The following is a 17333-nucleotide window of genomic DNA, read 5'->3' as shown; positions in this document are numbered from 1 at the left end:
CCTCATCCACTCACACGTTTTAATTTGATCAGAGGGTTTCCGGATTAGCATCCCGGGTTCTTTCAGGGACCTTTCCAGCCAATTCAGATGGGCTGGCTGGCCTACCTGCAGCCAATCTGCTACTTTATAAATATCCTGCCAATGGTTCTGGACAGCTATTATATCTCCTTTGGCTCCCTCTCAGCAGTAAATGATTCTCAATTTTGCTATACTCAAGATGAAAAATGTATAAAAAAGACTTCCTCAAACCCACACCGTGAACCATAATAATACCTGAAGTATCCATGAAAAGCACTATTGAAGACTGGGCTTTAGTACAGGTTTGGACGGTCTAAAGTAGATGGAGGGTCACTATCACCTAAGGAGTATTAGCAGGGGTTTAAATATCAGCGCAGTTTATGGCTGATTATAATGGTCGTTGTTACTGCAGATTGTAAAATATCCAGCTGTGTTCACTTAGGAGTCCAGCATAGATGAGTTGTAAGATCAGAGGAGAAAAAAGAGAAGGGGATTATTTCAGCTCCCTTAAAGAAAAGTATTACTATGGAGCTTCTTCTGTCTAATGCACATCATACATTAAGTGCATCCTATGTAGGATGTTTGAAATGTTAAGTGTAAGGCAAGGGTTAGAAAACTCCTCAAGTGCTGTGTCCATGTAATGCTAGAGTGGTCTATACATCAGCAAACTACATTAGTGTGTAAATAACGACAGACTCTTGGAGGTCAGTTATCTACCAACATGTAAAAAAAAATAACATTCTCAGAAGACAGTTAATGTGTATGACTGTGCAGCTACAACAATCTGAAAAACATTGTGACAGTGTAAGATGTCTATAAAAACAGATCTTGTTATTTTCAAATATATGAACCTTATATTTATTGGTTAAAAAAAAAGTGCAAAGAATATTGAAAGTGAAAAATAAGACTGATTCTTGAAAAATATGTGCAAATTTGGAATTTGATGCCAGCAATATGCCTCAAACAAGTTGGGACGAGGAGATCAAAACACTGAAAAAGTTGTAAATGCTTAAAAAAAGAAATAAATGAAAAACACCCGGAGGAACATTTTCTAACTAATGAAGTTAATTATCCGCAGGGTGGTAACATGACAAAAGTAAATATAGGGAAAAGATTCACGATAATGAACAAAAAGATCAACAGTTGTAGAATAATGGCCTTCAGATGACACTGCTTCAGAAACAGACATGTCTCTGTAGTGGAAATCACTGCATGACATCAAAATCATCAGTCTATTGCTGCATCCACAGTTTCAGGTGAAAGCTGAAATCAGAGGAAACCATGAATGAACATGATTTAGAAAGACCCTTGACTTCTTAGGGGACTGAGGTGAAGTGGAAAATTGCCCTGTGGTACGGTCTGAAGAATCAAAACTCAACTTTAATTCTGTGTATACATGATTTTCATGCCATCAATATCTTAATGTATCAACATTTAACACAACGTCCCAATTCTTTTGGATTTGGGTATGTATATTAAACTATAATATATAATTTGAAATTGGAATGATTTGATTCACATTTTTTTTAAGTGTGCTTGCAACTACTGCTGATCCCTGAGTATTGCAGGACTGTACCAGTACATATGCATTGATAAAGCAAATCCAGGCCTAGCCACTTTGAATAGCACACAGACATAAAGCCATCAGTGACTTGGTGTATGTCTAGTAGTAGGAAAAGTAGCAGTCCCTTAGTGTGAAGAAACTCAAATTCTCCCAAATGTCCCTGAAGCCAAATTCTCCCTAAAAAGGTTTTCATGGTGGATGTTTCATTCACTAAAATGAGGTACCATTACCATGCTCTCTGGTTGGATTCATTAGCACACTGATCATATTGAAAAAAGATAACAAGCATGAGATGAAAGGACTGGATTTTATTCCCTGCCTTCATACCCACAAATTAGGCCTCCACAAGAAACAAAACATCCATCTGTGTTGTGCGCAGTGCAGATAATGATTTAGGAATGATTCTGTATTTTTGATTTCTGTTAAAGTAAGGCTGGGGAAATAGAAAGAAGAAGAGATGAAATTGGGGAATCTGACCTTTGCTTGAAGCGCTTGCTGTCGCATCACATGGATACACCATTTGTATCTCTGGTGGAACTTGGTTCCCTTCTGTTGTCCTGCTGAGAATAAATGAAGCTTCTTCAGGACTCGCGCTGCGTTTCTGGAACTGACTGGAACACTCTGAAGCACTGAAATTGGCATGAGTTCCTCCATACTAAGTACACCACGCATTAGGCAGGCTCCCCTTCAGTCCGCCAAGTCCATTTGGCTAATGGCACATTTTCACCCACAACACCCCCCCTTAAATGCTGGAGCAGGAGAGTCTGATGTCTTAGACATGAATATTTCGTAAATGTCAGGTGACTGTGTTAACTGCCAGCAGATTTAAATCACCATAAAATGCACATCTTCTTTAAATTGACCCACACTGTGTCCTCACAATTCTCATACAGTCTGTCCTTGTGGCTGATTGCTGTACTTGTTCTATGGAGCTAGATTATGGACAATATGTTTGTTAATTAGAAAAACTAAATTGTAAAAATGTAATAAACTAAATTATGAAGGTAACAGTTAAAGTTATATCATTGCAATAATTAAAAAATAATATTAAAATTAGAAGAAAATACCCAAAAAACCAACAAAAAACCCTAAGTGTTTAATTTTTTTCAGATATCTTCCTATTTTGGACTCATGTTTGATACCGATTCACATAACATGAGGTTTTTCAATTTATTCACATTTATTTGAGATGTTCTATTTATTTCATTTGAGATGTTTTTTTATTCTTATTTTATTATCTTTGTTTTTATTCAGACTGTTGGCCCTCCTCCAGCATGGACGGGGGGTTGGCTGATCAGAAACAAAGGGAGGGCTTTTTCTTTTTTGTGAGTGACATAGAGGGCTGCCGTCTTTTTTTTGTCATGTTGGGTCTAGGGCAGGGGTTCCCAAAGTGGGGGTCAGGACCCTCTGGGGGGTTGCGAGACACAAATGGAGGGTCATGAGATGTCTTCCAGAATGTTCTTTTTCTTAATTATCTAAAAATAGTAATTCTCTTCTCAATAGAAGTCATTAAACTGTTACACAAACATCTCAGAATTAGTGGTCTGTCCTTGCCCTCTTGTCCTATATGGAAAAAAAACCCTTATTTTCAGCCGGTAATAAACCTCTCTCTAATGAAACATGGCAAAGCCAAAATATTTTTAAACTAGGTCAGTTATTAAAAGATGGAAATATAATAGACTTTCATGAATTTCAGACAGATAATGGTTTAAATAATTCAGACCTTTTTCAGTACTTGCAGCTTAAATCTATTTTACGTAAATACAAATTTAAAAACATTACCCTAGGTAATAATAAAACAACTGATAATCAATTAAGAGATGCAGCCACTGGCAAAGGAACTGTTTCTAAACTATATAGATTAATGTGCCACATTCGTTCTGACTGTCATGCACCTGTGTTATCTCAATGGGAGAAAGATCTGGGCGTTCCCCTCAAAGCAGAGCAATGGGAAGCAATTCTAAGACGTTCAAACTATTTGTCAAAATGTGTTAGATACAAGTTAATCCAAATGAAGATTCTGTGGAGGTCATACATCACCCCACAAAAACTGAAGAAAATGAATTGTCATGTTTCAGATCTGTGCTGGCATGGCTGTGGGATGACGGGAACACTAATGCATCAACTATGGCATTGCCCAGAGATCCAAAGGTTCTGGATTGATGTTAAAGATTTTTTTGTGCAAAATATTTGATATCAATATATCATTATGTCCTACAGTGGCCCTACTGGGAAACAAGATAGATGGAATAACATCCAGAGAATTACAACACTTGATCACGTTAGCATTTCTATCTGTAAAACGGACAATTTGAATGAATTGGAAGGTAAGAAAGGCAAAATGTTTTGATATAGACAGCTGGCTTAAAGATTATTTAGAACTGATATCTATGGAGCAAGCAGCATCAGCACTTGTAGATCCAGGCAGTGGCCACAGAGGCTCTTTGAATTTTATTTTATCAGTGATGGATAAAAGACCTTGATGGCTCCTATTGATACTTGACCTGAGTTTTAAACCCCATGAATTCTTGAATGAACATGAATGTATACATTTTATTTATTTATTTATTTTTCAATTTTCTTTATCTATACACTGAACAATATTTACGCTCCACCCCTTGCTCCCATGTCTTGTCCTGTTGTAGGTTGTCAAGTTTATTTGTTTGTATGTATATTTGTTTGGTTGTTTAGACCTTGTCCAGTCAGAGTTGTGTTGTTGTATTATTATTTTGTGTAATAAAAAAAAAAAAAAAAAATTCTAAAAATAGTACATTTTACCCATTATAGTAAAAGATATTGTTAAAAACATCAGCTAAATTTATTGAACCGTATTGCGTTCACATGAGAAAAAAAATTCTGCTCTGTTTTTCTGAATGAAGAAGTTAACTATCTCATAAATTCTGAATTAACGAGATAACTATCTTGGAAATATGAGAAAAGTTTTTGTAAATAAAAAAATCTGCTCTGTTTTTCTGAATTAACCACACACCTCTATAATCAAATCCCAATAGCACGTCAAGGCCACACAAGGAAGTAAAGGTTGTTCAGTTGAATCCAGTTTTATTTTTCTCTGGTTTTAAGACATTGGGAGAAACTAGTGTCTCTAACTAACATAGATAGTATTGTGATTAGCTTATCAACTTTGTGCAGGCAGCTGTTAAGATGTAAGGCCCGTTCTGAGGAATCAGAGCAGATTTTTTTTTTTATTCAGAGAAACAGAACACTTTTCTCATAATTCCAAGATAATTAACTCGGTAATTCAGAAAAACAGAGCAGAATTTTTTTCCTCATGTGAATGCAAGACGCTTCAGTATGAATTTGAAATAAAACCTTGAAAGAAGAACATGTAATGAGTTTTCTGCCTTTCTTTCTACCAGATGACTCCTAAGTTTAGGGTTAGTGAACAGTTAATTATCTAAAGCAGGCATGTCCAAAGTACGGCCCGGGGGCCAATTGCGGCCCGAGGTCCCTTTATTTATGGCCCCAAGCTTCCATCTTAAAATGTGTTATTTATAGCAAAGAAATGAATCACCTTCTGAATCATTTGTACATTTGCAGTTTCTTTCAAGCGCTGAATCAAAACTAAAGTCAATCCAGAAACATCTCAAAAACCTTCATGTGGACTACTTGTATAAAAGCCAAAGCACAGGGGATTCTGCAAGACGGCAATACAGAAGAAACACAAGAACTCTTAAAGCTGACAGGTTTTCAAATGAATGTTTTTATCATGATGTGAAATCTGATGTTCTATCAATGTTCTTGATAAGTTCAGAAGACACAAAAGAGGACACAAGACAAGGTCAAAATTATGAAATTGTGCAGAAAAGGCAAAATTTGGTGCATAAAAATTTTTCAGAATGCAGGAAAAATAATTATTTAGTTATAAAATGTCGTCTGCTGGTCAGAAAAATCTTAAAAACAACATGAAAAAGAAGTGATGAAATCAAGATCGTGATCCTGCCATAGGAAAATAATGATACAATATTTTTCCCACATTGCCCGACTCTAATAAAAAGCATTTTCCTCCAGAAGATAAAGTTTGCTAATGTTTACATGGCATGTGGAGAACTGAGGACTACCTAGTTACTGTTTCATTGAGAAAAATTTTTTAAATATTGTTATTAAATTGATATTTCATAATATAACTTTTAGGATTCCTAAGTCTCAGTAGGAGCCGCTGGCCCTGAGGTATTCTGACAACAACATATGTGGCCCTCTTTGAAAAAAGTTTGGACACCCCTGATCTAAAGCATCAGTAGCAGCAGGTTAATTCATAACAGCACAGGAAACACAGACACATGCTCATATAGGTAGGGTCATTTTCTGCAGACCAGCTAAATGAAGACACATTCAATCACTTTGAGGGACAGTGGGGGTCGCGAGTCTTTGGCACCAATATTTTGGGGGTTACGTGCTGAAAAGTTTGGGAACCCCTGATCTAGGGGATATAGGTAATGGGATAGGTTATAGGTGTCAACACTTTTTAATTTATGTATTCCATTATTTGGCCTCAATTTGGCTCCATAGAGTCAAGGCTGACTGATCAAAAATGATAGGCTTCTTCATTACTTGATTTTTTGTTCTTTCCCCAGCTTTTACTTGTCCACCACTTTATTGTCCCTGTTCACGCACCGTTTAGACTGCTCATTGACCTGTTTGGGTTTATACTGGGGTGTTTAAGTGAAAGCAATCCCTGCCTCTGAAATGTGCCGGCAGCTGTTTCATTTGCTCGTGTGCCTCAGAGGAGGTTATTCCAGCTACAAGTTGACTTTGGCTACCTGCTGAAAATGAACTGGAGTAGCTCAGTGGCTGCTTTTTTAAAAGGGTGAATCTGCTTGTCTCATGATTCCAGCCTTCTGGACAGATACTGAGCCTGACAGGTCAGCCAATTTGGATGTTTTTCTGGCCGGAGAGCAGAGGACTGTGGGTTTCCTCCTGCTCATCACCGGCGACGCTGCCCGTCAACACGTGTCCATCAAGTGCAGCCATGTTGTCACATTCTGCTGCTTTCATATTGGAGAGTGCTGATTCTCGGGCGTTCTGACAGCTGCTACTTGTGTAATCTCTGTGTCTGCTCTATCAAATGATTTTTGGACTAATTGGCGCTCTCCTCACATAACCTCTGAAAGGCCATACACAAAAAGCTAAATATCTTACTCCCTGATTTGCTGCTGTGAAAGCTTTAGTTGTGCTACTGCTTAGTGGTAGAATTAACACAGTATCAAATTAGCAGCTCACGGTCTAGCTTCCTAACTATGCTTTCAAATTGCTCCTTAAATTGTCATTATTGTGAAACAAATAGAGCTTTTAATTAAGACGCCTAACAAGTTTGTTACAGCCATATCAAATGGGATAAATAACCACCTTCAAACTAGCTCCTGAGGGCTGTAATTCCACCACATTAAATGTGTCCTGACTGATAACACTTTGCACTGGCCGAGCATTAAGAGATGTTTTCAGGAGCAACTGAGATATTAATGTAAGATCAATACAGTCCTTCATTACAGAGGCATAATGGGCTGCGTGTACAGTAAGTAGCTCTTTGTTGATTCCTGAAATCACAGGTGAAGTATCAACACATTTTTGCCTGGGTTTAGTGGACAGCGTTAAAACCCTTTTATGCCCAGAAGATAATGAGCCATCAAGACAATTACAACTTCCTATTAGACACTGCTGCTAATAATACAACCAACTATTAGAAAAATGAGTGTGTTCACAAGAGAAAACACTTAAACAGGTTAAAGTCTCTAAAACTGTTCATTATTTGTATTCATATGGTGAATGAAGTAATGTTGAAGCTTTGAAAGGGTTCAAGTCTTGAAAAAGGTTATTTTTCTTCTTTTTAAGTTGTATTTTTGCCTTTATTGGACAGGACAGCTGAAGAGAGACAGGAAATGTGGGGAGCAGAGAGCGGGGGAGGACATGCAGCAAATGGTCAAGGCTGGAAGCGAACCTGCGACCTCTGTGACGAGGGCCACAGCCTCTGCACATGGGGTGCGCCTAGACCGCTAGGCCAACGGTGCCCCAGAAATGTTCTTTTTAACTATTAAATGAAGTTTTAACTTCTTCAATTGTTGAAAAGTAGTAAGTTAGTGAACTATAATGTTGTGTCAGTCTTGGTATGTCTAAAACAGTGGTACTCAAACTTTTCAGCCCGCGACCACCAAAATATAGGTGCCAAAGACTCGCAGCCCCCACTGTCCCTCAAGGTGATTTAATGTGTCTTCATTTAGCTGGTCTGCAGAAAATGACCCTACCTATATGAGCATGTGTCTGTGTTTCCTGTGCTGTTATGAATTAACCTGCTGCTACTGATGCTTTTGATAATGAACTGTTCACGAACCCTAAACTTAGGAGTCATCTGGCAACAAAGAAAGGCAGAAAAATCATTACATTTTCTATTTTCAAGGTTTTATTTCTGTTGATATTCTTTACTACAATGGGTAATATGTACTATTTTTTGGTAACTTAAAAAAAAAAAAAACATTCTGGAAGACATCTCACGACACCTCATTTGTGTCTTGCGACCCCCCAGGGAGTCCTGACCCACACTTTGGGAACCCCTGGTCTAAAACTTAAGTGTCAGGGATCGTTGGTACCATTGGTTTCCTTAGAGGCATTGTGAAGCCAAATGATGGCGGTCACCATATTGAAAATGCTGACTCGACCTAACTTGCTATCAACCTAGCCACAGACAGAGAACAGGAGCTGAGGCTGGCTTACGGCTACAATGCACCCACCTGTCAGTCAACTACAAACCACAACCCCATTTATGCAAATATATGTACCTCTTAGCCTTAATATAATGGAAACAGATGACTTATGAAAACAATTGAACCCCTGTACAGTGTGTATGGATGAAAACATGCGCTATCCAGATTACAATTGTTCTTTGTACCAGGCTGTATGCAGAGTGTTTCATGCTGCTGTACAGTTGGCGATTTTAACATGGAGCTTAATGGGGATCCCTTGGCTGCCCCAAGTGGATAACTCAAATAACTGCAGCTGTCTCCACTCCTGCACTGGCTTCATGTTTTGGAACCTTCCACCTCATTGCTTATGTTATCCTACATATGTTTAAGTTGGATTATTTAATGGCAACTTTGTTGAAAACGTGAACTAAGGCTGCTTTGGCTGTTAATGACCTTCTCTGGGGACCAGTGGCAGCGACCCAGGCATCAGAATGAGTCCCTGATGGTCTTGTTTGCATGTGAAGTTCAAATAAAAGCATCGTTATTAATGCCAGTCTGTTTCATAAACACTTTAAACTCTTCATGCAGATTTTATAGTTAACCAGGGGAAGCAGCAGAACTGTATTCTGTCAAGTCTAGGATGAAAGCAGTAAGGGTGTTTGTTTTTATATAATGTTGAATCTCCTCTTCTTCTTCTTCCTAATGGTGCATCACCACTCTTTGCGTATTGCCCTTACTAGTTTGTCTAGTCTGTGCTATTGTAGAAAACATAGCAGTGGTCTCCATGGAAGAGGGCATTCTCCTTTGTAGATATACAATGCTCATTCTAAGTCACCAAAAACAACATTATTTTCATATTCAAGTGATTCTACACTCATATTAACATACTTTTGAATATTATATTATTTTTCTATAAAGTCTGTTCTGCTAAATGCATCTAAATACTACACACTGCACCTTTAGTTGTTAGTTTTTCCTGCTGTGGAGGAAAATAAAAACGTTCTTTATCTGGGAATAGTTTCCCCCGTGGACACTGACACAAAATGTCAGCTGTCACAGCAGATGTAGCTACCAGCCCTCTGATTCTCGGATCAAAACTTCTTGCTTTAGATGGCCCTGCATATTATTCTGCGATGAGGCTCTGCTGTCTCAACTCAACCGGCAATCTTGATATGATGTCAGCCCTCGTGCTTCTGGCTGAATATACGAGGGGATCAGAAGAAACGCCGGATTCAATTCAATTTATTCCATTATTCTCATCTGTAAGGACTGTGTGTCTCCTCAGTTATGGCTCAAGCCTTTTATTATTCCATCAGACCTTTCCTGATTCTGACTGTGATGATCTATTTTGATGCATATTCTGTGTTCGGAGACAATAGGTGTTATATGTTTAATGTTTGTCACAGCTGTAAGCAATGGGAGTGACCCTGGTTGTTTTGGTTAGTATTCCAACTTTAGGAAGAAAGACAGACTCCGGTCCAGAGTTCAGGTGCCGCAGTTGCATTGTATGCAAGTCATGCAATGACAATAAAGGCATTCTATTCTATCCTATTCTATTCTGAAGGTCATACACTGTGGAAACTCAAAATTTAAAGGCAACTGTCTGCACTAGATTTTTGAGTTTTGAGGCTAACTAGAAATCTTACATTTGAGCCAACTGATTAGTTTCTGGCTTACGGCCATACCACCCTGAGTGCACCCGATCTCGTCCAATCTCGGAAGCTAAGCAGGGTCGAGCCTGGTTAGTACTTGGATGGGAGACCGCCTGGGAATACCAGGCAAGGTTATAGGCCCTGTGTTTTGGTGACCTGTCCAGGGTGTACCCTGCCTCCCAAACAAAATACTCACCTTTAGGGCGATCAAATCCACACAGGACAGGAGAGATGGCGCCACATGTGGGGAACTGAAACTGTGGATGACCTCTGTAGATTTGAGTTGGAGACCCCTTTTTTTTTTGCCTGAAGCATGCTCAAATAATTCAGCCGAGCCTCAAACCCATAATTTCCAGTTTTGCCAACCTAACTTATGAAATGAGACCAACTTCACAACAAACTTCATACAGGAAGTTGAGATAACTACTTTGATGTAGTTTGAAAAAAAAATGGAATATGTTTTGTTTACTGAACCAAAAAAATCAATCTCAGGCCAACAATTTTAAGTTTTCATTTTTATATTGTAGCTGGATTATGAAGTATCTTGTTTATTCTGAAGCGTTGCTCAAAGACTGTCCCTGCACATAACACTTGAGGAGCTAAAGGAGTGACTGTTCCTAACTTCCATCCCTGTTCTCTTGTGTCTTCTTCCCCTTTTATTGAAGTACTTCATCTTGAAAATCTTAAATGTGCATCATGTTTCAGTGAAGACAACATTAGGATATGACTGAGTGCAGTCTCTCTTATTTCTAATAACAGACTATGGGTACAATTTCTTAAAAGCTACTCTCAATATTATCTGTGCTCTAAAATCCCTGATAGAAACAGGTCTGTGTGAAAACAGTCACTCCGTGCTCAGGGATCCTTTTCACTGTGTTTGTGAGACCTGCACAGACGCCAGCTAATTCAGATGTGACAGCTTCATCTGTGATTTGTGTCAGTCATCTTCACGTCAGCCGTCTGTTTCCATGTTCACCCATGTAGCTTGTAAATTGAGTCACGGGGCTCTGTGTCACTTTATGAGTATTCTTTCTACCTGTCTTTTTCACAGAGGGACTCAAACCGATTTAATTAATAGTGTGTGGGATTTGTGACAGGTTTCACAAAGTTTAGACAGACACGATCAGTGTAGTTTTGATTTCTCTTTATAACAAATATGTCCTGATGTTGTTGGAGTAAAACCATAAAACCTGTGACTCAATGATATATTAATGAATATATCCTGTGGGGGAAAGGAAATCTTGAATACAAATCAGCCTTCATCTCTGTATGAGACATGATTGAGACTAAAGCTGCAACAACATTAACTTACAGTCCCGGCTTGGTTTCGATGGTCCTTCAAGGTTTTTGCTCCAGTTTGCATCCACATCATAGACTGTATGAATAATTGACGTAGCATCCGTGACCTCACCCATCTGTTTCTGAAATGTTGAACTCAACTTCTGTCAAGCTGGTGTGACGTAAAGAAGCCGACTTCAAGCCTCCTAGCCAACAGCTACAGTGTTCCCGCCTGTCGGTCAAGTCAGCTGTCAAACTTGGGATCTTAATATCTTCAAAAATGCAGCCTTATGAAAAAATCCACCTCCCTGTTCAGTAGGGCTGAATGAATAATTGAATTTGGGATAAAATCGTGATGTGATAAAACAAGATCTTCTAACCTCAAAGGCTGCGATTTGACTGGTCACGTGATCTGGTCAACATGACTTGCAAGCAGAGCAGGCAGGGAGAGAAGTCAACGTTGCACTTTAACCTGTCTCACAATGGCCCCAGGCTCTGCAGAAAGTTAGTACCAACGAGGGGCAGCCCGTCAGTTGTGAGGATTTACTTTGGCTATAAAAAAAAAGAAGATGCAGCGCAACGACAGGTATTGTGCAGAACCTGCCTTGCTACTGTTTCTACCTTCCCTAAATCAAAATGTCCTTCACAACACAGTGCCGGGTTCCCACGCGTCCTGGAAAAACTGGAAAAACTGGAAAACCTGGAAAACAGTTGACCAGTTTTCCAGTACTGGAAAACACTTGGAAAATGGGAGAAAAAGTCAAATGTCCTGGAAAATCATGGATTGTCCTGGAAAATTATTCCAATATGACTGTGTACGATCTAACAAGGTTAAAAAAACACATCCCCATTCAACATTTGTGGCCATTTTTGTCATTCAGATCTATTTAGGTCAATTTATGCACTGATCCTCTGATTATTATTATTATTTATTTATTTCACTAAAGCAGCTTCCAGAGTCCTTTGCTGGCTCTTTTGTTTTTTACTTAGCTAATTATATATTTTTTGAGAAAAGAGAAAGCTGAGATGAGAGTTGCCCATCATTGTTGCTTGGTTGCACTAATAAAGTGAAGTGCTGTACATCTGCGGTTGCATCAATTTGCCATAATTGTTAAGCATGTAAGAGATGATTTCATTGATAGCCATAGACTGCATGTCTTCAATGTAGACTTCCACTGAGAGGAACATATTAGAATATTTAGGAACTAAATTAGGAACTAAATCTAGACTGTCAAACCAGCTTGATCATCACTTGAAATGTCCTGGAAAATGATCTCTGGAAAAGAGTGGGAACCCTGACAGTGTATATAACTGACAGTGTTAAATAGCTACCGATCATATTGAGGTGTACCAAACACGCTGAATCTCAACGTGAGGAGTAGGCTTATAAATAATCTCTCAGACGCGGAGTCATAGAAGGAAGACTCAGACTACAACATGTGGATTTACTGCAACAGGACAACTGAACAGAAACATAGTTCAGACTCACAGTGTCCACTTTTCTTCCTGCTCGTTCTTATTGAGAAAAATAAGCATATAAAAGCGATAAGGTGTCAGCCGGGAGCGCAACCGGGTCATTATCAGTCTGGTGGTGGAGAAAAAAAGCACTCAGACAGACAGAGACCTGTCACTCAGCTGCAGCCCCCAGCTGAGCGTCTCTACTGTGAGCAACACCTTCAGTCAGCTGATTCACATTAAAACATGCTTTAAACTTCAAACACCTCCCTGATAACTGAATGTAATTGTTTGAAAGTATTACTCCTCATAAACATAATTCAAAAACTGCTAGCAGAAGGCAGTAATCTGCACTTTAGTTTGTATGATTTATTACTGACTTATATACTTTTGTTTACACAACACTTGTTTGGCAGAATTTTGTTAAGTAGTTGTGAGCGCTTATAAGACTAAAGGCCAAAGTATTTAGTAAGTTTACAACTGTAATTGAAGTAGATGAATAAACTGTTCTTTCATATTAATTCATGCTTCATTTGCCTTTATCTTAAAGGTGACATATCATGCAAAATTGACTTTTTAATGGTTCTTTACCTGAAATATGTGTCCCTGGCATGTCTACAAACCCCCCTGAGAATGAAAAAAATCCATTCTGCCCCTGTTCTGATTTCTACACCTTACTGTAAATGTGTGTGAAACCGAGCCGTTTCAGACTTCCTGTGTTTTTGTTACGTAACAACAATATCCGGTCTGTCACGGAGTCAGAGCTCGGAGCTTGTTCAGCCCATAGACTGTATAAAATGATACTGAATCCCCCCTCCGTTTTTCATTACCTGCACAAATGTGTGCTAACAAGGAGCTTAGGATGGAGGCATGCTAGTTGTAGGCTGTCTTAATAAACACAAAGGTCGGTTTTACTCCCCACGTCTGCAGATTTGAAGATCTAGTGGATGATTTTTATTTATCATGGATAAGTGCTAGCGCTAGTTAGCATAGCTACATAGCTACATGTCGTAGCTGTAGCTGTGTAGCAAGACACACGTCTACATACTGACAAATAAAACAACAAGAAACACAGAATCTGTGACCAATCCTTCAGAAAAGGTCCTGCTGCCTTTCTGACAGAGGTCGGTTTTACTCCCCACTTCTGCAGATTTGAAGATCTAGTGGATGATTTTTATTTGTCATGGATAAGTGCTAGCGCTAGTTAGCATAGCCACATAGCTACATGTTCGTAGCTGTGTACCAAGACACACGTCTACATACTGATAAATAAAACAACAAAAAACACTAAATCTGTGATCAATCCTTCAGAAAGGTCCTGCTACAGGCGCCTCTCCGTCAGGATCAGATTCTGGATCAGATTCAGAGGGTTGAAGTAACGTGATCTCTGAGCAGCCGTGTATATTCAGCCAACATGTAAACATTAGATCAACATGCTGGAGAGCCGAGGCACATCCACTTCCGGAGGGGGCGTGGTCAGAGAGAAAACAGAGTGTTCTGAGGAGGACTGAAGAAGAGGGATCTTCAGGCATGACCAAAATCTGATTTCAAAGTGTTTTTTTGAGCATAAACTTTAAAGACATGTTTTGGGGACCTCTTAGACCAATATATATTGATGAAAAAAGCGTGATATGTCCCCTTTAACATAAGCCTAGCCTATAAAAAAAGAAAAATTCAATCTGATATTGTTTGTTATAATACAGATTGATTTATTTCTTGTATTTGTTGAAATTTACATGAGGAGAGGACCTTGAAAAAATAATCGCATATTAAATCGCAATATTGAAGAAAATAATCGCAATTATATTATTTGCCCAAATCGTTCAGCCCTACTGTTCAGTGTGTGCCGATAGAGAAATTAGCTAAGTAGACCCAAGCCATTTTTTGAACCAGGCTGTAAACATGTTTATTTCTGCTGTAAAGATCGTCTTCTTTGAATTGGTGTGTATGTGGTTTCTGGTATTTCCAGAGTGAGCCTCAAGTGGACATTCGATGAACTGCAGTTTTTAGCATTGGCTTCAATTCTCGCGGCCAGAGGTTGCCGCTTGGTTTACACTCGACAAAGACTCACCTAGCTCTGGTGCTGACACTGACCATCCTCCTGTCTGAGGTCAGCATACCAGAATACATAAAACCAAACTGTACTGTGTTATTTCTCTATAAGAATACATCAGTGATAGTTGTATAACTCCACCAGTGATACATTTAGCCCACGCACATGCTGTCAGCTGTCAGTTTACCAACTCCACCCTGCATCTCTACTTCTATCATTCTCTTTTAAGTGTCAACAACACAGCTGTCTCCCCTTTATCTGTTGATCTGTTGATCCTCTTTTTTTCTATCTCAAACACTCGCTGTGCTCCAATCTTATCTTGCCTTTGTGTCCCTTGAGTGTCTGCCTTTGCCCACTTTCTCCTTCTTAACTGATCTTTGTTTGCAGTGTGTGTGTCGGCCTCATAAAAGCACCTAAATGAAAGATATTTTGGGCCGTTTAATTGCCGCAATTATGGAGATTTCATACTGTTCAGTGTTGGACTGTAAAGTCTGAAGGTGTTTGTTTTCTGCCGTTGTCATGTTGCTTCTTCAGGGAATAGGTTTACCTACTAGACGTCATTGTTTCCAAGTGACGGGTCAAAAGCAGCATCTCCACAGGGAGCGTGCAGTTCCGAGTGATGGCTCCCTCACTCTCTATTCTGCTCAATTAGTAGCCAGCAGAGTCCCTGCAACTCCACACACAGCAGTTTCCATCACATGATAAACTCTTTGGCTTTGTGCTGCTCAAAACCTCACTCGTCTCTTTCCACTGACTGTGAACTGGAATTAAAAATAATGAGGTAATTTCAGCCATTAAGGGACAGAGGAAAGAGAATCACCTGAGAAGCTGAGATAAAAAGTGAATGCACTGATGAGATGGGAGTCTTTCAAAGCTGGATTTCGTGTTTCATTTTTATTGCAATTGGATTTCATCACTGCTATGATGAAATCTCATTCAAATTGTCCTCCAGTGATGTTTCAGTGATCCAGCACCTGACCAGATGTCGATGAACAGACAAATGAAAACAACATTTTTTTTTATCATCCTGCCTTTGATTTTCTTCAGTGCAGTTTGCAGGGCACGGAAAGGAACAGAGCATGGCAAGATATTTAACAAGAAGGAGAGCCCAGACTCAAGTGAGTGGACGTGAAATCTAGTGGTTGGGGCGAGGTGTGTGTTTCCATTGGAGGTGACTAGGAGAGGCTGCCAACAGTTAACAAGGGGATTTATGGTGTGTTATCTTACAATGGCTGTGGGAACATTACCCTGAATATGAATATGCTCAGAAATAAGGACCGTTTATTTCTTTAACAGTTTCCAGAATTTAAAGGCAGACTCAGGTTAGCTTCAGATAACAGCTCTATTAGAACTATTTCAGATCACAACCATAGCTACTAGCATGGTCACCTTTAATTAGTTGTCCGTTTGCTGCAATCAAAAAGTGTATCCCCCGTCACCCAAAAGAAAGTGGGGTTCAGATGCAGTTGTGACAAATCATAGACATATATTTTGCCAATTAGAGGTCCCCAAAACATGTCTTTAAAGTTTATGCTCCAAAAAACACTTTGAAATCAGATTTTGGCATGCCTGAAAAGCCCTCTTCTTCAGTCCTCCTCAGAACACTCTGTTTTCTCTCTGACCACGCCCCCTCAGGAAGTGGATGTGCCTCGGCTGTCCAGCACGTTGATCTAATGTTTACATGTTGGCTGAATATACACGGCTGCTCAGAGATCACGTTACTTCAACCCTCTGAATCTGATCCAGAATCTGATCCTGACGGAGAGGCGCCTGTAGCAGGACCTTTCTGAACGATTGGTCACAGATTCTGTGTTTCTTGTTGTTTTATTTATCAGTATGTAGACTTGTGTCATGATACACAGCTACGAACATGTAGCTATGTGGCTATGCTAACTAGCGCTAGCACTTATCCATGATAAATAAAAATCATCCACTAGATCTTCAAATCTGCAGACGTGGGGAGTAAAACCGACCTCTGCCAGAAAGGCAGCAGGACCTTTCTGAAGGATTGGTCACAGATTCTGTGTCTCTTGTTGTTTTATTTGTCAGTGTGTCTTGGTACACTACAGCTACAGCTATGAACATGTAGCTATGTGGCTATGCTAATTAGCGCTAGCACTTATCCATGATAAATAAAAATCATCCACTAGATCTTCAAATCTGCAGACGTGTGGAGTAAAACCGACCTTTGTGTTTATTAAGACAGCCTACAACTAGCATGCCTCCCTCCTAAGCTCCTTGTTAGCATACGTGTACAGGTAATGAAAAACGGAGGGGGGATTCAGTATTATTTTATACAGTCTATGGGCTGAACAAGCTCCGAGCTCTGACTCCGTGACAGACCGGATATTGTTGTTACGTAACAAAAACACGGAAGTCTGAAACGGCTCGTTTCACACACATTTACAGAAAGGTGTAGAAATCAGAACAGGGGCAGAATGGATTTTTTTAATTCTCGAGGGGTTTGTAGACATGCCAGGGAAACATATTTCAGGTAGAGAACCATTAAAAAGTCCATTTTGCATGATATGTCACCTTTAAGAGCAGAGACATCAGGAAGGCCATGAAACGGAAATTTAAATTCTGACCAACTGACTGATCGAAATGTAAGAAAACACTCA

The 17333-nt window shown here is 39.4% G+C and overlaps 1 protein-coding gene and 1 pseudogene across 1 annotated transcript in view; both read left to right on the top strand.

Moving 5' to 3' along the window:
* cadm1a (cell adhesion molecule 1a) overlaps positions 1-17333 on the top strand; it is a 727233-nt gene that overhangs the window by 541397 nt on the left and 168503 nt on the right. The gene's annotated exons all lie outside the window — the stretch shown is intronic.
* Positions 9946-10067, top strand: LOC117813439 (annotated as a pseudogene).

Source organism: Notolabrus celidotus, chromosome 5, assembly GCF_009762535.1.
Source record: "Notolabrus celidotus isolate fNotCel1 chromosome 5, fNotCel1.pri, whole genome shotgun sequence".
Lineage (NCBI taxonomy): Eukaryota > Metazoa > Chordata > Actinopteri > Labriformes > Labridae > Notolabrus > Notolabrus celidotus.
This window is presented reverse-complemented; position numbering and strand designations above follow the sequence as displayed.